The sequence below is a fragment of the Cebus imitator genome, unplaced genomic scaffold (genome assembly GCF_001604975.1).
Source record: "Cebus imitator isolate Cc_AM_T3 unplaced genomic scaffold, Cebus_imitator-1.0 Scaffold285, whole genome shotgun sequence".
Classification (NCBI taxonomy): Eukaryota; Metazoa; Chordata; class Mammalia; order Primates; family Cebidae; genus Cebus; species Cebus imitator.
Window position 1 is genome coordinate 1,245,145 of NW_016107600.1, and position 5,222 is coordinate 1,250,366.

A 5,222-nucleotide genomic window follows, 5' to 3' on the forward strand; every position below is an offset into this window, starting at 1 on the left:
TGGGATTACAGGCACGCGCCACCATGCCCAGCTAATTTTTTTTGTATTTTTAGTAGAGACGGGGTTTCACCATGTTGACCAGCATGGTCTCGATCTCTTGACCTCGTGATCCACCCGCCTCGGCCTCCCAAAGTGCTGGGATTACAGGCTTGAGCCACCGCGCCCGGCCATGATTGATTTTCATTTGTTAAACCAATCATGCATTTCTGGGATAAATCCCAGTTGGTCATAGAGCATAATCTTTTTACATGTTGCTGGGTTTAAGTTTGCTTATGCTTTGTTGAAGATTTTTGTGTCTATATTTATAAGAGCTATTAGTCTGTAGTTTTTTTCTTATGATGTGTTTATCTGGTTTGATTATCAGTCAGGGTTATACTGAGCTCATACAATGAATTGAGATATATTGCCTCCTCTTCTTCTTTTTTTTTTTTGGAGACACCGTCTCACTCCCATTACCCAGGCTGGAGTGCAGTGGTGTGACCTCAGCTCACTGCAGCAGCCTTGACTTCCTGGGCTCAGATGATTCCTCCACCTCAGCCTCCCAAGTAGCTGGAACTACAGGTGTGTGCCACCATGCTGGCTAGTATTATGTATTTTTAATAGAGACAGGGTCTTGCCATGTTGCCCAGGCTGATCTCTAAATCCTGGGCTCAAGTGATCCTCACACCTTGGCCTCCCAAAGTGCTGGGATTACAGGCATGAGCCACCATACCCAACCTCCTCTTCTATTTTTTTGGAAGAGTTTGTGAAGAATTGGTGGTATGGCCAGGTGCAGTGGCTCATGCCTGTAATCCCAGCAGTTTGAGAGGCTGAGGTGGGAGGATTGCTTGAGGTTAGGAGTTCAAGACCAACCTGGACAACATATTGAGATCCCATCTCTACAAAAAATACAAAAAAAAAAAAAAATGCATAGCCAGGCATCATGGTGGCACATGCCTGTAGTCTTAGCTACCTTAGGAAGCTGAGGCAGGAGGATTGCTTGAACCCAAGAGTTAGAAGTTGCAGTGAGATATGATCATGCTACTGCACTCGCCTGGGCAACAGAGCAAGACCCTGTCAAAAAAAAAAAAAAAAAAGCGGGGGGGAAAGAAAGAAAATAATTGGTGTTAAGTCTTCTTTAAACATTAGACAGAATTCACCAGCGAAACTATATGGTTGTGGGATTTTCTTTGTGGATATTTTTTATTTTTAATGAGTAATTCAGTCTTTTTTCTTGTTATAGGTTAATTTAATTTTTTTATTTCCTCTTGAGTCAGTTTCAGTAGCTTGTGTTGTTTTAGGAATTTTTTTTTTTTTTCTAGACGGAGTTTTGCTCTTGTTGCCCAGGCTGGAGTACAATGGCTCGATCTCAGCATACTGAAACCTCAGCCTCCTGGGTTCAGATGATTCTCCTGCCTCAGTCTCCTCAGTAGCTTGGATTACAGGCATGCACCACCACTCCCAGCTAATTGTTACATTTTTAGTAGAGATGGGGTTTCACCATGTTGGTCAGGCTGGTCTTGAACTCCTGATCTCAGGTGATCCACCTGCTCTATCCTTCCAAAGTGCTGGGATTACAGGCATGAGCCACCATGCCCAGAACCTGAACCCAGGAGGTTAAGGCTGCAGTGAGCCATGATCACACCACTGCACTCCAGCCTGGGCAACAGAGTGAGACCCTGTCTAAAAAAAGAAAACAAAAACAAAAACAAACAAAAAATACCAATGCACTGAGAATTGCAACAAATAAAGAGTTTAATTACAGCAGGTTCAGCCAAGAGGATGGATGGGAGAAATTTCTCAAATTCACCTCTCCAAGAATTCAGAGGCTAGGGTTCTTTTGTTGTTGTTTTGTTTTGTTTTAGAGACTGAGACTTGCTCTGTTGCTCCAGCTGGAGTGCAGTGGCGTGATCTTGGCTTACTGTAACCTCTGCCTCCCGGGTTCAAGCAATGCTCTGCCTCAGCCTCCCGAGTGGCTGGGATTACAGGCGCCCGCCACCATGCTCGGCTAATTTTTGTATTTTTCGTGAAGATGGGGTTTCACCATCTTGGCCAGGCTGGTCTTGAACTCCTGACCTCGTGATCCAGAGGCTAGGGTTTTTAAGGGTACTTTGACAAAGGCCTGGGTAACTGAAACAATTGATTGGCTGGGGGTAAAATCACAGGGGTATCTAATAAAGACCACCAGAAGCAGTTTGCTTTTAGGTGGCAAGGCCAGCAATACACCTTCACTGTGCTATCTCAGAGCTATATCAGCACTCCAGTCCACTGTCATAATTTAGTTCACAAGAATTTTGATTGCTTTTTTCTTCCACGAGATAATTATGCTGGTCCATTACATTGATGTTATTTTTATTTATTTATTTAGAGACACAGTCTCATTCTGTCACCAGGCTGGAGTGCAGTGGTGCAATCTCAGCTCACTGCAACCTCTGTTTCCCAGGTTCAAGTGATTCTCCTGCCCCAGCCTCCCAAGTAGCTGGAACTACAGGTGTGTGCCACCACGCCCAGCTGATTTTTTTATTGTTAGTGGAGACAGGGTTTCACCATGTTGACCAGGATGGTCTCGATCTCTCGACCTTGGGATCCGCCCGTCTTGGCCTCCCAAAGTGCTGGGATTACAGGGGTGAGCCATCGCGACCGGCCACGTTGATATTATTATTATTATTTTATTATTTTAGAGACAGGATCTCACTCTGTCACCCAGGCTGGAATGCAGGGGTGTGATCATAGCGCACTATAACCTCAAACTCCTTGGATCAATATATTCCCCATTTGGGTATGTTACTCCTGCCCATTTACCAAATGACCTGAGAAGTTTCCAGTTTTGAGTGGGGCCCAGAACAGAAGTCTCTGTAACAGGTTCAGGTTCTGTGCAAGCAGTTCTGCTTCTTGAGCCATGTGATCCAGCAGATCCAGTGGCACTTGAAGTGTCAGTATCAAGGTGGCTCACGCCTGTAATCACAGCACTTTGGGAGGCTGAGGTGGGCAGATCACGAGGTCAGGAGTTCAAGACTAGCCTGGCCAACATGGTGAAACCCCATCTCTACTAAAAATACAAAAATTAGCTGGGTGTGGTAACAGGCACCTGTAATCCCAGCTACTGGGGAGGCTGAGACAGGAGAACTGCCTGAGCCCGGGAGGTGGAGGTTGCAGTGAGCTGAGACCACACCACTGCACTCCAGCCTGGGCAATAGAGCAAAACTCTATCTCAAAAAATAAATAAATAAATAAAAGAAAGAAAGAGAGAAAGAGACTGAATACTTAACCTTGGATCACCTAGTTATAATGAAACCTGAGCTGCTCATCATGAATTGGGTATTATCTGCCCCACCAAGTCACAACATTGGGCGTGCACAACAGCATTTCATCATCAAATGGAAGTAGTATGTACATGACTGGGGCTTGAATAGTCCCTGAAGGCACAGGTAAGTTACATGAAGAAGTGATCCAAATACCTCTAGCCCCCATTCCTGTTACACTGCCTTCTCTCTCCCAGCCTGCTCGTATGGCCTCCTGGAGCGTTGTCTATGATCAGTTGACAGAGAGGAAAAAAGGACTCAGGTCATATTTACAGATGGTATTTACACTTTGCAGGCACCACCCAAAAGTGGACAGCTGCAGCACAAGAGTCCCTTTCTGGGACATCCCTGAGGGACAGTGGTGAAGGGCAATCCTCCCAGTGGGGCAGAACTTCAAGGATTATACCAGGTTATTCACTTTGCTTGGAAGGAGAAATGGTCAAACATGCAATTACATATGGATTCATGGGCTGTAGTCAATAGTTTGGCTGGGTAGTCATGGTCTTGGAATTAACATGATTAGAAATTGGTGACAAAGAAATTTAGAGAAGAGGTATGTGGATAGACCTCTCTCAGCAAAAAATGAAAAGATATTTGTGTCCCATATGAATGCTCACCAAAGCATGACCTCAGTAGAGAAAAATTTTAATAGTTAAGTGGATATGATGACCCATTTTATGGGAGCCAGTCTGCCCCTGTTCCCAGCCACCCCTGTCATTGTCCAATGGGCTAATAAACAAAATGGCCATGGTGGCAGGAATGGAACCTATGCATGGGGTCTTTAAGGTGGACTTCCACTCACACAGGACAACCTGGCTACCACCACTACCGAGTGCCCAATCTGCCAGCAACTAAGTCCCACTATGGCCAATTTCCTAGGGTGATCAGCCAGCTCCCTGGAGGAATATTGATTACATTGGACAGCTTCCATCATGGAAGGAGTAGCATTTTGTTCTTACTGGAACAAGCACTCTAGATACAGATTTGCCTTCCCTGCATTTAATGCTTCTGCTAAAACTACCATCAGTAGACTTGTAGAATGCCTTATCCACCATCCTGGTATTTCACAAAGCATTGCATTTGATCAAGGAACTAACCTCACAGCAAAATAAGCACACTAATGGATCTGTGTTCATGGAATTCACTAGTTTTACCATGTTCCCCACCATCCTACAACAACTGATTTGACAGAATGGTGGAATGGCCTTTTGGAAACCCAGTTACAGCTCCAGCCAGGTGGTAATATATAATTAAGAGCTGGGGCAAGGTTCTCCAGAAGGATATACGAGTTGAATCAGTGTCCAATACATGATGTTGTTTCTTCCACAGACAAGTTTCACAGGTCCAGGAGTCCAGGGGTAGAAATGGGAGTGGCACCACTCACTGTTACCCCTAGTAACCCCCTAGCCAGAAAAAAACATTTTTTTGACAGTGTCTTGCTCTATCACCCAGGCTGGAGTGCAGTGGTGTGATCTCAGCTCACTGAAACTTCCGCCTCCTGGGTTCAAGTGATTCTTCTGGCTCAGCCTCCTGAGTAGCTGGGATTACAGGTGGGCACCATCACACCCGGCTAATTTTGTATTTTCAGTAGAGATGGGGTTCATCATGGTCTCGAACTCCTGAACTCAAGTGATCTACCCATCCGGCCTCCCAAAGTGCTGGGATTACAGGTGTAAGCCAACGCACCTGGCCACCTGAGCAAAATTTTGCTTTCAATTCCTGCAATCTTATGTTTTGCTGGCCTAGAGGTCTTATTTCCAAAGGAAAGATTGCTTTTGCTAGAAGCCACAACAATGATTCTACTGAAATAGAAGTTAAGACTGCTACCCAGCCGGGTGCGGTGGCTCAAGCCTGTAATCCCAGCACTTTGGGAGGCCGAGGCGGGTGGATCACGAGGTCAAGAGATCGAGACGATCCTGGTCAACATGGTGAAACCCCGTC